This window comes from Motacilla alba, chromosome 11 (assembly GCF_015832195.1).
Source record: "Motacilla alba alba isolate MOTALB_02 chromosome 11, Motacilla_alba_V1.0_pri, whole genome shotgun sequence".
Taxonomy (NCBI): domain Eukaryota; kingdom Metazoa; phylum Chordata; class Aves; order Passeriformes; family Motacillidae; genus Motacilla; species Motacilla alba.
The window spans coordinates 18,502,502-18,521,397 of NC_052026.1; positions in this window are offsets into that span (position 1 = coordinate 18,502,502).

Below are 18,896 nucleotides of genomic sequence, written 5' to 3' on the forward strand. Positions count from 1 at the left end.
TTTCATTAATAATTAATTTTTTTCCCTCTTCCTCTCGAGCAGGGCAAGGTGTTACGAGAGTTACCCTTTGGAATTTTCATCCCACCGTGTCCCTCTGTTAAACTGCCTCCAAGCCAGCCAGGAGGCTCCTCTAGGGAGGGCTGAGGAAACCATCTGGCTTTTTCTGGAATGCTTGAAGCGCTCCACCTCTGTGCCAGGAAGAAGCTGATCCCTGCCAGCTCTGGCAGGAGGTCTTCCAGGATGACTGACTACCAAGAATTGGATGGACCTGAGCAACCTCGTGCAACATCAAAGCTGCTCTGGCTCCGACCTGCCAGGAGAGCCTCAGAAGTCCCTTCCGACCTCAATCATCCCATGGTTTTGACATTTGAGTCTCAACCTTCCTAAGATGGTCAAGCCCAAAGGCAGGCTCTGATTTTATGGGGTAGAATCAGAGAAATCATGGAATGGCTTGGGTGGGAAAGGGCCTTGGAGTTCATCTCACCCCATCTCTGCCGTGGCAGGGACACCTTCCCCTGTCCCAGGGTGCTCCAAGCCTCATCCAGCCTGGCCTTGGGCACTGCCAGGGATCCAGGGGCAGCCACAGCTGCTCTGGGAATTCTATCCCAGTCCCTCCCCATCTTCCCAGCCAAGAATTCCTTCCCAATATCCCCCTGGACTTACTCTGCTTCAGTGGGAAGCGATTTCCTCTTGTCCTGTCCCTCCAGGCCCTTGTTGTCTCTCCATCCTCCTTGTAGGCCTTGAGGCCCTGGGAGGCTGAAGCTGGGCCACTGCAAAGCTCTCCCTTCTCCAGACTGAACAATCCCAATTCCCAACACTTCAGCCCCTGAGGGAGTCTCTGTGTTGTGAAAAAATGATTTCAAAATGAATCAGAAGAGTGGGAAGAGGGAGGCCAGGAGGAATCACTTAAGTGAACTCCAGACATCCAGAGGCATTGGAGCTCCATGTCTAAATACAAGAGGCTGGAAGGTACCAGAAGGCTCCAGGAAACACTTCCAGCCCTCCTGTTGTATTTCTGAGGAGCCTCAGGACTATAAACAGCATTATTTGTGTGAGTTGTACCAGGAGAGGAGCGAGGGAGCAGCACAAAACCAAGGAAACTTGGCTGGAAAAAACACCCAAACACGTCAGGATGAAGAAATGTCCTCCAATCCCTCATCCCTCCGTGGAGAGCACTGGGATCCCTCACATGGAAAGAAAAAAAATAGAAGATGGAAACAAAAAGTGTCACCAACATCCACTGTCTTTTTCCTTGGATTCATGCTGATGGCACAAAAAGCTCCTCATCCATCTGCTCCAGGCACAAACCCGTAGGGAATATAAGTGATGTCCCAATTAAAACCAGCTGGAAATTATTCCACACACATTTTCCTTGTTCCAAGGCACCAAGATTTTGACCAAAGCCAGTTTAGTCTCCCCAGACATGGGTTTTTATGGAGGCCTTTTTTTTTCCTCTCTTAAATTGGTAGAGAAAAAGAGGGAGACCAGATAATTCCTGCAGCAAGTTTTTATCTTTCTTGTTGCTTTGTCTCTCTTTTAGTTTTAATTTTAACCGTTTTGGGGCTGACCTTTTTTGAAAGAGGGGAAGCATCCCTCAAAATCTGGGCCACAAAAAAGGAATAAGAGGAAAATTGTGTGGAAATGAGCAAACGTGGAGAGATCAGGGATGGTTTGAGGTCCTGCCTACGGACATATCTGCTCAAAAAGGACGCCCTAACCCATGGTTTGCATCTCCTCCACCTCTGTGCCTTGATCTACCTGTGGAGCAAGAAATTGTGCCTTCATTAAGGTAAAATCAACCTTAGGGAAGGATTCAGTCTACCACAACATATCCCAGGAGGAAACAGCCAAGATGTTCTGGATAGGGAGAGCTGACTTTGGTCCTCCCAGCTTTCTTTTCCAGTTCTGAAGCTCTCTGGAAGTTGGACTCTGGAAGTTTTGATGCCATCTTAGGGAAAAAATCAGCGTCCACACATCTAAAAATCTACAGACGGATTCTAATTCTTTGCTCTGTGTATTCCACCCCAACGAGCACTTCACCAAATGTAAATAAAAATAGCTTTCCCCCTTCTGACTCGTTCCATGAAGCTTTACTTGGGCCTCCACCTAATCCATGGGATTTCTGCAGCATTTAGTTTTAACTCAGTAATTTGTATGGCTGCCTGAGGTGCTTCCAAATGTGCTGGAGCTCAGTCTTGGTCTCTTCCCAGCTGCCTAATTAAAACCATGGAATAAAAGAGTTTGGCTGAGGTGACTTTTAATTCTTCTTTCCTCCTCCTTTTATTTTTTAATCAAAAGAAATCTTTGGAGTCAGGGGATTATTCCAAGCAGCCCCCTGGAAAGGGCACCTGCTGGAAATGCTACGGAGAAGAGCAGGAGAGTTTTTTAGAGCTCGTTCAGACTGAGTGCCAAAGGTTATGGCGCAGGAAAAATCAAACTGCTTGTGATCCTCCTCTCGTTGTAGCATCCCTTTCAGAATGATGCCACAAGGAAAAGATTTTCCACCCTTCCAAAGACTTAATGAGGATTTTGGAACCTCTGGTGAGGGAACAACCCTGGGGAAGCAGGGTGTGGGTGACAAATGTGCTCGAGGGTGTCCTTTGGGGAATCAGCAAAACGTGGGAGCAGGGAGAACCTTCCACATCCAGAGGAAACCTCCAGCCTGCTGCAGACTCCTTTATGGGAAAAAACTCGAGTTACAAGAGGCAAACTCTTCCCCTCAACACGCAGAGAGTGAACGTGGAAGCCTGTGAACAAGAAATTACTTTTCTCCTTGTTGTGTCCATACAGCCAAGAATCAAAATCTGGCCTTTGTAATTGTTTGGTGCAAGAACTCCCGGATTGCAGTTTGGGTTTCGTGGTATCTGGCTCAGCATGTCCACCTCATGTGGATCAAAGACTACATGGTAGAATTAAGCAAATACAATCAGTGTAATGTGATTCATTCTTGTCCTGCTCAGCAGATGTTGAAACAGATGTCAGGTAAAAAAAAAAAAAAAGAAAATCTGCTGGGGAGTAAGTGTGTTATTTTGAATTAGTGCATTTAAGAGAAGGGAGTATCTTTATTAATCCCATTGACGGTGAAGGAGAGTATTTATGGCTTTGGTTCCTGGGAAATTATCCTCCCTTTGCCTCGGATTGTGGGCAGCAATCAGTGGCTCCCTATCAGGAGCAGGACAGTGCTGGTGGGCTGGGATCCTTTCCCATCCTCCTGCTCAGCCTAAATATCAGAAACAACATTTAAAACATAAGGAATTATGGGGTTGAAAATTTGGGGTAATTTCTAACCTGCTCTCAGGGTAAAACCTTTGATTTGGCTGGTGTTGTACAGCTGCCTTTGTTAGATTCTGGGGAGTTCCCTAGGTGTTTTCTCCTGTTTGATTAACACATTACCAAAAATCTTTCTTTTTCTGGGATTTCTATGTCAGCACCAAAACCAAGGGAGTTCTCTTACACGCCTGATTAATCACTGAATTGCAGCAACTGCTAATTAGTGAGGCAAACTCTCTTTTAGGCATTTCTCTGCAGCTTTAGTGACCACCCAGACATCCCATCTCCCAGTTTAAAGTCACAACTGGAGCAGACCTCGAGCATCCCCACTCTGCTCAGCCAAGAACGTTTCTGCAGAATTTAAAAGCTCTGCCTCCTTTGTTAGTCGGAACGCCACAAACCCTAAAAAACCCCTCGGAGCTGATAAAGAGCTGCTTGGAAAAGTGCCTGGCTATGAGTAACCCATCTCAAATTCCAAATATTCTGAGGAAAATTGCTTGGTCTGCCAGAGCAGTAGTGCAGGACAGGTTGGAGGGGATGGGAAGGGAATTTCTTCCATGTTCAGTGAGATTCCTCTTTGATTATTCTGGATTTTAATCAGCTGATGGGAAAACCTCAGGATCCAGGTGGCTTTTCCTCATCAGTTCCATTGGCTGGAGAGCTCCAGCCACCACTCTTCAAAAAGGAGGAGAAATCAAAACAAACAAATGGGAAGCTTTGGGGTGACTCTGCTCCTCCACTCAGCATTTTTATATCAGAAAATAACATCAAACCCTTCGTCTTTGAGGGTCATTAATTTCTTCAGGGATCCTGGATGGTTTCCCTCTGAATCTCTGTGGAGATGCTGCTTTTTATAACCACCCAGTGTCACTGGGGAAAGTTTCTGCAGCCAGCACATTCACTGAGCCACCAGTGCTGACATTTCCCCTGTGATGTGGCTTTGTTAACTCTGTCTGGCCATCCACATAAGGTCATTCCTCGCAAGAACAAGCAATTCCACATCTACACTACAGCAAACCAGCAATATCTGCAAAATCCAGGCTTCAGTCCCGTTATTTCATTTATTACTCATTGCCCTTCATGATAATTTGAGCCCTTTTTTCTGATTTTCTCCTTTTCTTTGCCACCAGAACACGTTACAGCTCCGTCCACTGCACACAGAGAAGTTGCCATGTTTTGGAAACCTTTCAAGTGGTGAACATATTTAGATGTGTGCCTGAAACACGAGCTTGTGTTGTTGCTATAAGGGTATGGATCTTACTTTAGCTACAAGGCTTGGGAATTCAATTAGCAGAAGAATGTGGAGCAGGAGGCAGCAGAAAGCTGCTGGTGAAAACTCTCCCTAATTCCAATTTTCTCTGGGACCCTCATCCCACCAATTCACCTCCACACGTGCCTGATCCTTTTCCATTCCTTCCTTGTCCCCCTGCTCCTGAATCTTAGAATCTGCTCCCAAAGTCAGCACACAGGCTGGGTATTGGATCCAGACCCCAAAGCTCCTACCTGGGCTCATTTCCAGCTGTGTATTTGTAAAAAGGCTTCTCCTGAAGAAGCCTTTCAAAGAGAACAGATGCCCACACCTTGCTGTATTTTGGAGGAAGCTGAAATGATCCCTGAAGCAAATCCCTCCTGTGACCCGTTCTGTGATCCAGGGGCTGAGTTCTGCCCTGCTTTTACTCAGGAGCTGCACCATGATGCTGCTGCTTGACGGCCACCGCGGGGATTATTTTCATTTTTCCAAAACAGAGGAGACAGAGCAAAGAAACGCTCCAGGCAAAATTCTGGCACACAAAGTGCTCGAGCCCTAAAGGTGTGATGAAAGCATAATCCTGCACATAACCCTCAGTTCTGCTGCCTAAAATAATACTCCAGGATGCTGGCAGGGGAATACTACGCTTCCTGTGAGTGTTTCAGTTCACATTCTCCCAAAAATAACACAGCGACTGTTAACACCTGCACTTTTCAACATTTCCTTGCTAACAACAAGGAGATTAATGGGTTCCATTCAAAAGGACCTTTTTGACCTCATTTATGATGTTGAGAAACTCAGGAAATTGCCTGCTAATCCAAAGCTTGATAATCCCAGGTTTCTTCAGGAAAGATCCTGGCTCGAAGCGTTCAGTGGGAGAAGGGCTGGATCCAGGGGGGACAGGATCCACAGGGACTCACAGCAGATGGATCCCTGTGTTAAGGGGTCAAGAGGAGAGGTGGGAATGCAGGAACAGAAGTTACTCAACATTTCCAGTGCTGCAGACCACAGGACAAACTTCATTTGGCCAAGACTTTGCTCCCATTTTGGAAAAACGTGGGAAGAGGGGAGCCCGGGGGGATTGCGGCAGCTCCCAGGGGCTCCAGGCAGGATTAGGCCAGGCTGAGCTTGCAGGCAGATCCTGGAGTGACCCAGGGGCCTGGCCCAGCAGCTCCTGATGGCTCAGTGCCACAGCAGCTGGGCGCTGGCATGGGAAGCAGGAGCTGCAGGTTGGCTGCTCCTGGAGGAGTTGGGGCTGGCAGATGGCACCACTTTGTGCCTCTGCCTGGGATTTCCAGAGGAAAACTTCTTCCAGTTTTTCACAGACAGCTCCAGCCTTCTGCTTTCAATTTCACAGAGCACTGGAGGGTATTTTTTTATCTTTTCTTGTTTCTTTTCAATGTATTTGTGTATTATAAACGTGGGCCAAACCCCCGGGAGTTTGTCAGAGAGGTCCAGCCTTGAGAAAACAGCCTTGCCCAGACAAAAGTACAAATATATCAGCACCTCTACCTGCTTCTGCTTCAGGAAACATTCAGCCAGCTGATCAAATGCCATCTTAATTACAAGCTTTGCAAAGAGCACAGACGAGCCAGGAAAAATCAGAAATAAGGAGCTGTGCAGCTCCTTCACAACAGGAGGGAAAACAAACACGAAACCAGTGCCTGGATTCAGCCCAGGATGGGCAGGGACAAGCTGAGGATGCTTTAGAGAAGGAGCAGCCTCAAAGAAGGAAGGTTTGTGCAGGACAGAGGCACTTCTGTCTGATTAATCACAGAATTACAGTAAGTGATGCAGATCTGGTAATTAGTGAGGTAAACTCTCTTTTAGGCATTTCTCTGCAGCCTTAGTGACCACCCAGAAATCCCATCTCCCAATTTAATTCCATGGACACACCTGGAGCAGACCTCGAGCATCCCCACTCTGCTCAGCCAAGAATGTTTCTTCAGACTTTTACATTTCCCTGAAATCCTATTTGTCCTCGTGAAGAAACTCAGCTCCTAATTAATTCAGAGGAGTCCCAGTTAAGAGCTGCCTTTCCTGGGGAAGGAGCTGGGTGTTTCCCAGGGAATGGCTCTGGGCTGCTCTGCTCCTCATCCCCCTTTTCCCCAGTCAATCCCTGCACCTCTGGAAATTGGAAAGAGCAGATTCCCTCTGGAAAGCCCCACTGGAATGGGGATGGAGCAGAGAGCAGGAGGCAAATGCCACACGCAGCTCGGGCTTTTTGTAGGAGTGAAGTTACCAGGATCACTGCCAGGGAAGGTGGGCACGTCCAGAGGGTGATCCCAGCCCAAAGATGGCACAGACAGACTCAGCAGCACATTCCCAGTGCTGCTCTGATCCCTTTGCTTTCACTCCCATCTCCTCCCTCCTTTAGTGCCCATTCTGGCCTCTCTCCCATCCCGAACCTTTCACTGCTCAGCCCAACGAACCTTCCTAATAAACTCAAAAATATTTCATTCCCAGAGCCAGCATGGGGTGCAAGTCCATCAGGAAATAACAAGGTGCCCCCATTGTAGAGATATTTTTTTCCAAATTGTACTGATAGAGTTGTTTTGTAGACCCAAAGCAGGTGAAGGGGAGGGAAACCACTGTGGGCATTTGAATCCTTTTGCTCCATAGGAAGTTTTCAGGCAGCTCCAAACAATTGGGGCTGAGAAAGTGCAGCTGATGTTGTGTTTGTACACGGGATTTGTACCCAGGGCTGGGAGCTGGAGCCCATTGTTCAGGAGCCTGGCTTCCCCACGGAGCTGCAGGAAGCACAGGGCACAGCTGAGGGTACCCTGGCCAGAGTTCCTGCAAGGATTTTCCCAAGGCATGATTTGTGTGCTGCAGGAAAAACAGAAAAATCAGAAATATATCAATAAACGTATCGATAATCCTATTTTTGGGTCGATGAGAGTAAAAATTCGAAGAAATCTTGTCAAAATGCTTAGAAATTTCTTTTTCTTTTCTTAGTGAAAAGCTGAAGAATTAAACACAACCCCAAGTGCCTTCTGATGCCTTTTTTCCAAGTTCCTCACTCATTCTATTTTTCCAGAGATTACTTTCCCTCTGGAATGATAAAGGAAGTTAAAGGACTAAAGGGAATTTTATTGCCAACTGTTTGATTGGTTTTGGACTTGAGGGAAATGTTGGATCTGCTGATTTCTCACTGTTCTTATCTGACCACGCTCCAAAAAATGCCTCCATTCTCTTAAACTACAAATTAAATGCCTCTGTCACTGCAAAGAACGCTGAAGATGCTCAGAAAGCTTGAAATCTCTCTCAGCCTGAGACCTCTTCATGTTCTTTAGATTCCCTCCATGAGAATATCACAAAAAATCCACGTACAGGTCCCTCAGTTGTGCTATCACCAGCTCCACTCAGACCCAGGCATTAATAATTGCAACAGAGTCAATTTCTCGGCTAAAAGGTAAACTGGGTGATGGGAAGAACATGGAGAAAGGGGGGCAAAGTGTGAAATAGTGCAGGAAGTTGTTATCTCTGAGCAGAAAAAGTAAATATTTTTTTAATCCAAGAAGGATGTAAAATTGAGATATCTTCTGAGCTTGTGAGAGAGTGAAATGTTCTATCCTTCAAGAGCAATGGATAAAATGAAGACAGGAGATAGAAGCCTGATCAATGCATTGCTCCAGCTTGGCTTGGATTTTATATGGATATAAACCATGGCAGGGGGCGGAAGGGGATGGGATTCAAGGTCCTTTCCAACCCAAACCATTCCATGATCCTGTGATTCCATGAAATCTTCACATGATCATGGTCCCAAACCTGCATTTACCCTGGCTGACCTTTGTTGGTGGCCTGAAGGCTCTTGGGTCTACAGGAGCCATTTCTGAAGGGTTGAAGAACTGCAAAAAAATCCTAAAATTGCTGCCGAAAGCCTTTCTCCAATGATGAGAAAAATAGGATGGGAAATTCCCACCCAAATTTGAATCCTGACAAATCACTGGAAAAGCCACTGAATTGAGGGGTGGATTGCTGATTTCTCCCAAGATTAAACCCGGATTAGGCTCAAGTAGCAAAAATCTTTCTGAGAGGGGGGAAGGACTGAGCACTAAAGGGTTTCAAGCTCAAGAACAGCCAGAGTGCAGCAGTGGCACCTCCCAACCACGAGTAATTAAATTTTTAAATTTTTTTTTTTTTTTTTTAAATGAGAGAGTTGATTCAGAGATAACATCCTGGGAATCAGGATAAAACAACTTTTCCTCTGCCCATCCAACCTCCTCTGCACTGCTTGGATTCCAAGACAAACCCAGATATTCTGAGGAACAGGAGGGATTTCAGAAACCTGCAGAGCCACCAGAAAGCTGCTCCTAGACATGCACAGAGCATTTTGTGCTAATCGGGCAGCAAACTCCTCTGCAAAATATTATTCATGGGACTGAACATCAGCCAACTGCAAAAACATTTTCTTAACTTGTGGGTAAACAGTTTCCAGCTCTGGCCTCTGCCTCCCTGCATTATGGTAATTTCACACTTGAAAATTTCACAAATAAAACGTCCAGAGCCGCTTGCAGGAAAATTGCGGTGAATTAAAATAAGCAGCAATTCAGTTTTGTCTAAGCTGCTCTGGTCTTTGTTTCAATTTCTGTGCCTGATTTGAGCTGAGCTTCTGAATTAGGAACAGGGAATCTGGGATTTTTTTTTTTTTTTTTATTTTTTGAGACGCAGTTTTAGGGGACAGTGTTATTCAGAGAGCAGCAGGCAGGGAAAGAGGCGCACCGAGGTCAAGGCAGAAAGAAAAAGCCAAGTGGGAACTAAAGAGCGGTGGAATGTGCCCAAAACCCACCAGATTAATCCTGCCTGCATCCATCTTCTGCCTCAGAAGATGCTGGGGATTGAGACAGAGGGCCAGGGACCTCGGAACAGGCTGCAAATGAGATTTTGGATGCCCACGCTCAGTATCAGAGGTAATTAGAGAGGCTGGCTGAGGTTTTGATCCAGGGCACGTCCACAGGGTCTTTCTATAAAGCTCATTTACAGGTACCCGAGCAGGCGCCAAAGAATGAGGCCAAAAACTCTGTCTGGGACATCAAGGACTTCCCAGAGACAGGATCCCAGCACAGGACATGGGCTGATCCCCCAGCTCTGCTCAGCACTTCCCACAAACCGAGCTCAGCTCATCCTCCTGCCCTGCCCCAGCAGAGCCCAAAGTCCTTCCTAAGGCTCACGGAGCCCCTGGAAGCCCAGCCCCAGCATCACCACGTTTTGGGGCTGTTGGAATGTGACCTTTCCTTCCTGGTCCCTCCTGGAGAGAAGGAACATCTCCATGCAGGTCTGTCGCCCATGTTCCAGCTCATTTTTCACCCCGCTTTTGACGTTTAGATCAGTCAGACACCTCAAGCCCTGGAACATTTAATTGTAGCTCGTGCCATCATTTACCTCGTCCACTAAGCCTTTGATTACATTGGGCAAGGAAGAAAATTTCATCTATGCTCTCCAGCTATTCCTTAGGCTGAAAATAAAACTGGAATTGGCCAGAAAGAGATGACATTTTTCTTCAAGACAGCTGAAGGAAGCATGAAAACTTCTGTCCAGGATATCCGGGACTTGGCTGGTTCTTTCTCTTCCCTGAGTTTTCTCACCAAATGATTTTTGTTTATTTTATTAAAAAGTCTGTTCCTCTTTGACAGGTGTCCTATAGGCAGAAAATGTGTCTTGGCTAAGGAGAGGGAGGGAGTTAGTCCTGGGTTTCTTCTCAGGAGTAATGGAAGTTTCTCTGCTGAAGGTGCACGGCAGAAATATTCCTGTGTTTAACTCAGTGTGATGCATTCAGGCACAGAACTTCAGGGAGGATAAAATTGTGGAGAATGGAAAGGCTCCGATAAAAATGGAAGTGAACTCGCAGTGGCAGGTGAAATGGGAATTTTGGAATTGTAAATTGAATTGAACAGAATATTGAATTTTACAATTTCAGAAACGAGTTTTGTAAAATTAAAAGTCTACATTTAAAAAAAGAAAAACAACAACCAAAAAAAAAAACCACAATAAAAAGGCAAACGGGCAGTTAGCCAGGATCCACTCAGCCTTTAAAACACTCAGTTATCAGCAAACACATCAATTTAGTGCAAAGTTCAGTATTCTGAAGGCTTCTCCAGCAGAAAAAGTTGGATGAATCTGCTCTAGCACTAAAACTGGTTACCAGGAGCCACCCTGCTCCTTCCCACCACTGCCGAACCCCAGGGCCACTCATGGGTCACCAGAGGTGGAAAATGCCAATCCATTGGATCTTTTTTTAAAAAGGCACCATCCAGAAACACCAAGATTCACTGCAAAACCCTCTGGAGCTTTTTAGTTCCCCACCTGAACCCCAGTAATGACAGGGGGTGTGAGGATACAGCTCCTTTTCACTCATCCCCAGGAACAACTCACCCAACTCCCTAATTCATTGATTAATTGACTCCCTAATTAATTGAATCAGCAGAAAAATGAGCCCTACAAAACTCTCCCAGCAGTTTCTGGCTCAGCCAGGTCAGACGAGTCCCAGGGCCAGCGGAAGGGAAGGGGTGGAAATGATGTGGCAAGAGGAGGGAAAAGGCAGGACTGCATTGATGGAGATTAATCCACACTGCTGTGTCCACTTTGACATGAGGCTACCAAATAATTCCTGATTTTGCTGTCTATGGCTGCAAATCATCCCGAGGTTATGGAGAAACTCAAATGCTTCCCTGAAGGATGAGCCTCTGCAGGATTCAACGGAGGAAAAATCCAGCTTTGGGGTTTTATTTTCCACAGATCAAGCTCAAGGAAGAGACAGCAAAGGAATGAATCAGTGAGGGCTGGGAAAGGACCTCAGATTAATAATATGAGTCAGGGGAGGACAAAGAGTAGCTGAACACATCATCAACACGAGCATCACCCCCAAACCTCCACGTACCAAAGCACCAGGAGTCAGATTTAACTTTAACCATGTGTCCTGCTCAGGCGGCTGCTTAATCACCTTAAAGAACACCAACAGCTCCCAGCATTTAAACCCTCTGTTAAATATCAGCGCCCTAAATCAAAAACTGGTGTTTTTTTGAAAAAAAAAAAAAGAAAAAAATGAAAAACAATGAAAAACAAGCCAGCAGAACAGACCCCTTTGCACCCACAGGTAGGGGTCAGTCAGTATTTCCAATAAATTTCGTAGCAGACAATTTGTACTTTGAGTAGAGGTACAAGGATGCTCCATGGGGATTATTTTTTTTTTGTATCTTTTATTTCATCTTCACAGTCAAATTGACCATTTGGAAACCTTGTTTTGGAAAAAAAAAAAAAGAAAAAAAAGCAGGGGATGTACCCTTTTAAGCAGATTTCGCAAATAATGGACGGGTTTATTGGTTTTGGAAATGAAAAAAAAGGAATTTCACCTCACACAAAGCTTCTTTTGGGTTTCCAGCACTACAGGATCAATTAGGAAGGCTCTTCATGTCTAATAGGTGGATGGGCTTTATTTTCCCTAGAAATTTTCCTCACAGTGTTACGTTTGGAGGACCCGTGCCCAATCTCCATGGAGATCTGCTGCTTGGGATCCATCCGAGCACACCGTGGTCACTTTTGGGCCCTAAGAAATCAGAGGGGAGACTTTAACATGGTGGGACTATGCTAAGCACGGGTGAAATGAGTGAACCCCAGCTCAGGCAGAGATTTGAAGTGCTTTTAGGATATTTCAGGGAGGGCTTCCATGCTCTCCAATGTGTTGATCCATCCCCTTGGCCTGGCAAACATCCAGAGGTGGCAGTTCCCTTCCTCCCCTCCACAAGTGGAGAGGAGAGGAGGAGTTAGAAAGTTGACATGGCAAACCTCCAACCCTCTCCAAACACATTTCATTAAATCCAGCAATTAATATCACAGAGCAGCGCCTGCTTCAGCCAGGCCAATCCAATACGTGGGGCAGAAGGAAGAGCAGGAGTGATTTAGAAACTCTTATTTCTTGGACAGGGGCACACTTGAAAAGGCCGATCTCATAAATCTGTGGTTTCTGCGCGTTTTTGGGTTGTGTGTGAGCACTCCCACAGCAGATAGTGGGACGTGTAACATTCCCAAGTCCATGAACCCCAGTCACATGATGGTAATTACTGGAGACCTTGAAACACAAAGCCCAATAAATTCAGCATTAAGAGCACAGCTCCTGTTCGCTTACTCACAGCACAGAATTTGGCCAGAATTTGCATGGGAAGGTCTTATCCCTTCAAGAATCTTGATTTCTCAACATGTTGTTGATCCTTTGGATACCTCTGACCACATGTTAGACAAAGAATATTCTACTCAAATGTCCTTAAAGGGTCCAAGAATTCCAACCCAGCGGGTGCTGGCTCCTGATTCCTTGGGCCTCTTCAGAAATTCAGCATCAGGAGCTTTTGAGAGGGGGGAATTATAACAAAGTATAAGTGAAGTTTTCCTTTCCAAACACAGAGATTCTTTAGAGCACAGAGTTGAGTATCTTGGACTGACAGGATAAATATGGGATCACTTCATCTCAGGGAAGATGGATCATACGGACCCTGGAAGGGGAAACTGCTGAAATTGGGAAGCAGGTAAAAAATGGGGTGGGAAAAGAGGAATTCACCACTCAATGCAGATGAGAAGCACCCACAGTTCAGCATCTCCCCAGGGCAAACTCCTGGAGCTGAACTCTGCTTATTGTACAAAACCTCAGAGATTATTAGAGGGAAAACCAGCAATACCCATCTCTCAGCTGCTCCATGGGTCTCTGAGCTGAGTCTTGGTGTGGTCTGTGCACGCTGGTGCTGTGACTCACGAGCTGAGCAAGCACAGCCTGCCCTGATGCTGGACTCTGCTGCCACGGCTGGGCTGCCAGCTCTTTGAAGGAGATAAAAGGTCCCTAGCTTGGCCAGGACAAATTGGCACCTCTCCACCTCCTCGGAGATTTACATATGTATTTCTAAAATGAAGCAGTCATTAAAGGGCTGCTTCGCTGGGATAATTGCAATTATCCCATTCTTTCGGTGGCCCACTGTAAACAGAGAGTTCACTGTCTTGTCTTGTGCTGGAGCAGGAGTCATCCCAATCCCAGCACTTCCTCTTTGGCAACAGGCAATTCCATCTGAATCACCACCCGGCTCTTGCTCCATCCTCAGGCTCTGATGGTCTGATAACATTTACTCAGAACTCGAAGCAATTAAAACCAAGATGACACATTAAAACAATCCCAATTTAGAATCCATCTTTAAATGATTATTTAGAGCTGATTGGGAAACGGAATTTCTGCTCTGCAGGGAAGTCAAACGTTTCAAAATTCCCTTTCATCACAGCCTGGAATGCAACCTGAATTTGGCTTAAATCCCATCTTAGTTGGACTTTCAGCACCTGGGACTTGCAAACTGCTTAATGTCAGCCGTCACTTCATCCCAGAGAAAAGTGCAGATGTTTCCACATGGGGCGACAGAGTGGCCTCCATTAAAATGCACTCAGCACTGTCCCATTAATTAGCCTCAGGAGAGGCACAATTCCTGCTTTTCCCCCAAAGCCCTCACGTGGGCACGGCTGTGCCCAGACCAAACCCAACACATGAGGGACAAATCCAGAGTCACAATACAAGAACTTTTGCCCAGCAGAGCCAGAGTTCATAAAGAGGGAGTTGTGACCTCTCTGAACTGGACGGGGATGAAATTTCCACTTTTTCATGGGAGAATCCACCCAAGGACAAATAGGGAATGTCACAAGAGGATTTCTCCCATCCTCTCTTTTTACATATAAGGGAAAGCAGCAGTCAGTGTGTGCAAGGAGCTGTCACTGCCCATCAGGGAGATGGACATGGAGATTCTCCCCGACAGAGGAGCACTGTGGTCTCCCTTCTCACTCCTCACACACTGCAGGCCCCAAATTCCCTTCTGTAGTGATGGATTCATCCAATAAAACCAGATCCAAACCTATGGAGCAAACCACAGGGAAGGCATCACACAGGAGCATGACCATGTTCCCACACAGACCCACTTCCTATCAGAAGGGAACAAAGGTTTTTATTGGAAATGGGTTTGGTAAGAATTTTGCACTGGTATTTCTGGCCAAAACCGTGTTCATCCATACTCTTGGACCAAGTTCACTGCCATTCTTGGCTACCTGTCTCAAGGGTGAAGCAGAATGGGTGGATGAGGTCCAGACACTGCTCCATCCAAGGAGAAAAATCTCTCCCAGCTCCCAAGTTTATTTGGGTGGTTGCCTTGCTGCTCTCTGGCCGTGGGTCTGACAAGAGCTGCCCCCTCAGTCCCCTTCCCTTGCTCCTGGAGCTGGTGGGGCTGCAGTGCTGCAGCAGCCTGTGGTCCTACCCCTGCTGTGGAGGGTGGAAGGCCTGAAACCCCTCCCTGTGCTGCACAATCCATCTGCTCCAGCACTTGGACATGCCTGAGATATTTGTCCAAGCCAGGCCTGAGACTGTGGCAATTAAAGGCACCATTCTTCACCCCCGAGCTGTAAAGGGCTCTCCTTTCACAACTGCTTGAGTGATGGGTCATTACTCAGCTGCCTTCACAGAAAAAAAAACTATTTCCAGTGAGTTCCTTGCAAATCAAATGACTTTCTGGTTTATTGAAGTTGCGTTGGCTTGAGTGGCCTTGTCATCACCGAGTCCCTTTGACTCCTGCAGCAAAACAGCCCCAAGGAAACCTGCCATAGCTGAGCAGGTGGGGAAAGAGGGGGCAATGGCCTTTGGAGGGTGAAAACACATTTCTGACTCTGAAGAGCTCCTGAGGAAGAAAATCAGAATATGGGCTCTGATTCAGCAAAGCAATTAAGTGTGTGCTTTAAGTCAAAGCCTTGCTTAATTCCTTTGACTCCAATGGGATTTAAGCAAAGACTTTAGACTGAGCTGAATTCAGGTCTAAAAATTCCTCTGGCGTTTTTTTCCTCCTGGATTACAGCGAAAGAAAGTGGTTATAGTGCATGCCTCGAGAAGCAGAGGGGTGATGAACTGTGATGCACATCCAGTCTAATGTAAAGCTTTAAAAATCACTTGGCAGGAGCTGAGTCATAAATTAAGTTGCTCAACTGGTCGTGCTTTGCAACCAAAGCCATTGTCTTCCAAGGGCTTGAGCTTTACAACTTCCCAACTGGCCCCAACTCTGCCGTGGCTGATCAGGAGAAACTTTACACTTGATAAGTCCTCTAATATGCCAGGGAGAGTCCCCTCCCTCCCCTCCTGTTCCCCTCCTACCTCTTTAATGAGCATCCCCATTAGCTTGGGAGTACAAAGGGAGTTCGCTCTGTGAGCTTTTGTGTTCTTTGCATGTTAGGAGGGCTAAGGAGCAGTTCAAAAAGCAATCTGCCCAGAAACCACAGTTTATGAGTCCCAGAAGTTTCATTTGCTCAGGTCAGACTGAAAGCTTGGCTGAAGATACAGCAGAAATTTTTCTCTGTCAGGCAACAGAAAGCAGTACAAAGAACCCAGCTGTTAGGTCTCATAGCCCGGGCCTCTAATTAAAACAGTGGAAAATTAGATAACTTCACAAATTCATCACTGCCACCACTGGCTGTCAAAAAAAAAAAAAGCTCGGGGGTTACCACCCACCTTTTGTTTATGTTGCTAACCAGTGTCTCCATCTTGTGTGTGTGTGTGCACACAGAACTGAGTTTTCCTCCCTTCCCCCTGCTCTCAGCCACTTTTTTGCACCTCATTCAAAAAAACTTCAGATGAGACTGGAAAGGGGCTGTAAACCAGGTCTGCAGACGTGCCTCTCCACACAGATTTTAAAGACTATTTTTTTGCTATGAGGGAAAATGAAAAAGGTTCAGTTTTTATCGTTCTCAGAGGAGGAAGAAGGGCAATGGTTCTTCCCAAAGATGCAAGACACAGTCAGGGTGGTATTTCTGAATATCTGGCCCGAGGTCAACAAATGGCACTTGCAGCTTGTGGTCAACTCTGTATTAAAAAAAACCCCAAGCCAACAATGCCTCCATCCCTAAAATAAAGGAGGAAAGACCTTGCAGCACCCACACTTCAACAGCAGCCAAAAAAGAAAGCTCCTATTCTTTGAAAAGTTACATTCACCTTTGGATTACAGCGGGTAAATTCAATAGCCCTCAGAACTAAGAGGGATTAAAAATGTCTCTTGCATTAAGCCCTGCTTTTAGGGAAAAAGATACGTTCCTTCAAAGAACAAAGGGGAGAGATTCACACCTGAGCAAGCCACACCAAGTATGAACCAGCTTCTCCTGCAGAGGTCCTGGCACAGGGGACCAGCAGGGGACGGACCATGGGCCCACACAGGGCAAGAAGCAGATTAAAGACACCAACATTTCATAGATACAGAGGTGGAAAACTAGTTTAGGGTTGGGCCTGGGAATTGTTCTCAGCTTAACTTTCATTTGAGACTGTGGGGTAGAGGAGAAACAGGGCAGATGCCTCAATCCACAGGGTGACACCCAAACCAGGCAGCCACTCCATGACTGGGTGTTTTTTTAATTATGAACCCTGCGGTTTTCTAATAAAACCCCTGGGTTTTTTAAATTATAAACACCTGAATATTCAATTCTCAACTGAATGCCTGACTTTTTGGGCACAGCCCAAGCAGCCAGGGCTGGTGAGGGCAGCAGGTTCCATGTCTCCTGTCCCACCTGTCAGAGCTGGGGACCTGCAGCTTGTGCTGCTCCACTGCTTTCCCTGCCCTGCTCTCCTGCAGCGTTTGGGAAATGTGGAAAAGGATCATTGTTTTGGCAGAAAAAGCAGGATTGCAAGAGCGTGGATAAGAATAGAGCTAATAAAGACGCTGTCCAAGATGAAGAGAAAGATGAGACAAAGATCTACGTCAAGACCATGGCTACATTGACCCATTAATTAATTTCCAGTCACAGAACAGGAATAACTTCCATTCCAGAGCAGGAATTTGCTCCCCTAGTGAAATAAACCATATTTGCTAGAAGCCATTAGCTGAAAGGCTGCACGGAAAGCACATGTGGTCACTTCAACCAGACACATCTTGCCTCATGCCAAGGGGAGCCGAGGGCATCCAGAGCCCCCAGCAGCTCCAAAGTGACTCCATCAAAGCTTTGTGGGATCAAACACCACGGCTGCTCCTCGGGTGGCCCTGAAGGATGGAGCTGAGGGTGAGCACATGCCTACACAGCCCTGGCTGGAGTCACTGCTGGGATCAGGGGCTGCCAGCGAGCCAAATCGCCCTCAGCCCGCGGGGCTTTCGCCGTGATTTGTGTCTTTCTATAATTGGCACAGTCCTTCCCAAAAGAAAAAAGCAGCACCACCAGCCCCTTCCCAGCTCTCACCAACAAAAGGTAAAGACATTGGGAAGGACGGCATTCTCTTGTCACATGTTACCTTCTAAATCTTGAGTCTTCCTTTGTACTCTGACAGTAATTTCACATATAGACATGGCTGCCAAGCGAGGTTTGTTTGATGTTCTTTCCTGCCTTTGTAATGGAGTTTCCTTTTAAGCAGGAGGAGGCGGAGGGAGAGGGGATGACAGGGGCTTATAAATATGGAAAAGACACTTTTTGGCATAAAATTCACGTCGCATTTAAAATATCTCTGTGACTCTTTTCTTTTTCCCGCCCGTGAAGCCGGCCACCTTTGGGATTGTCCACTTGGAAAATCTACTGTTAAAAAAAGAAGCACAGAAGGGAAAATCATCATGGCTGGAAAATATTCAAGACTTTGGGAAGCAAAAAAATAGCCCAGAAAAAATCCGCTGCAGATCCTGGAGTGGTGTCAGTGTTACCTCCTCTGCTCTGAAAGGCCACACTGCCACTGAGGCTCCTATGACAGGTAAAGTCAAGGGAGCAATGAGTGAGCTGGTGCTCTCTGGAGTCACCAGATCTTGGAAAACTTATGCATTCCAGAGGAGAAAGGCCATAACACCCATCCTAGGTCTTAGCAATAAAGTTTGGGATGGTTTCTCCATGTTCTCCATAGATAAGGCAAAGCTGGTGAGGATCCAGCCTGCTGGGACTGAGATTCACCCATCAGAGATGTTAAATTCCAGCTCAGAGTGAGTGATCCCAAAAATCCAAGCGGCATTCCCAAGGTTACACAGGAAGATCACAAGGGAAGGAAGCAGCTGTCATCCAAAAAGCAGGTGCCTGATCCTCAAAGTCACCATGCTGATGTTCCCAGAGAACCAGACCTGGGATCCTTTCACATCCAGAGCATAAAAATGACTGATCTGAAACAACACATGACGAAAAGGACGGGTTGGAGTTGTGTTATTGGGAATTGTGTTATCCCAGGAAAAATCTGAATGGAGGATGAGATGTCCCAGGAATCCACCAGCCAAATGCAGACACTGCTGTCCATGGGTGGCTGGTGAACTCAAGGCTCAGCTCCACTCAGATTCCACATCTTCATTCCCTGAAGCTTGCTCAGAGCTCCTCAGGAAGGACCCACACGTCTCCCTGCTTTTTAGCAAATAACGGATGTGCCTTTCAT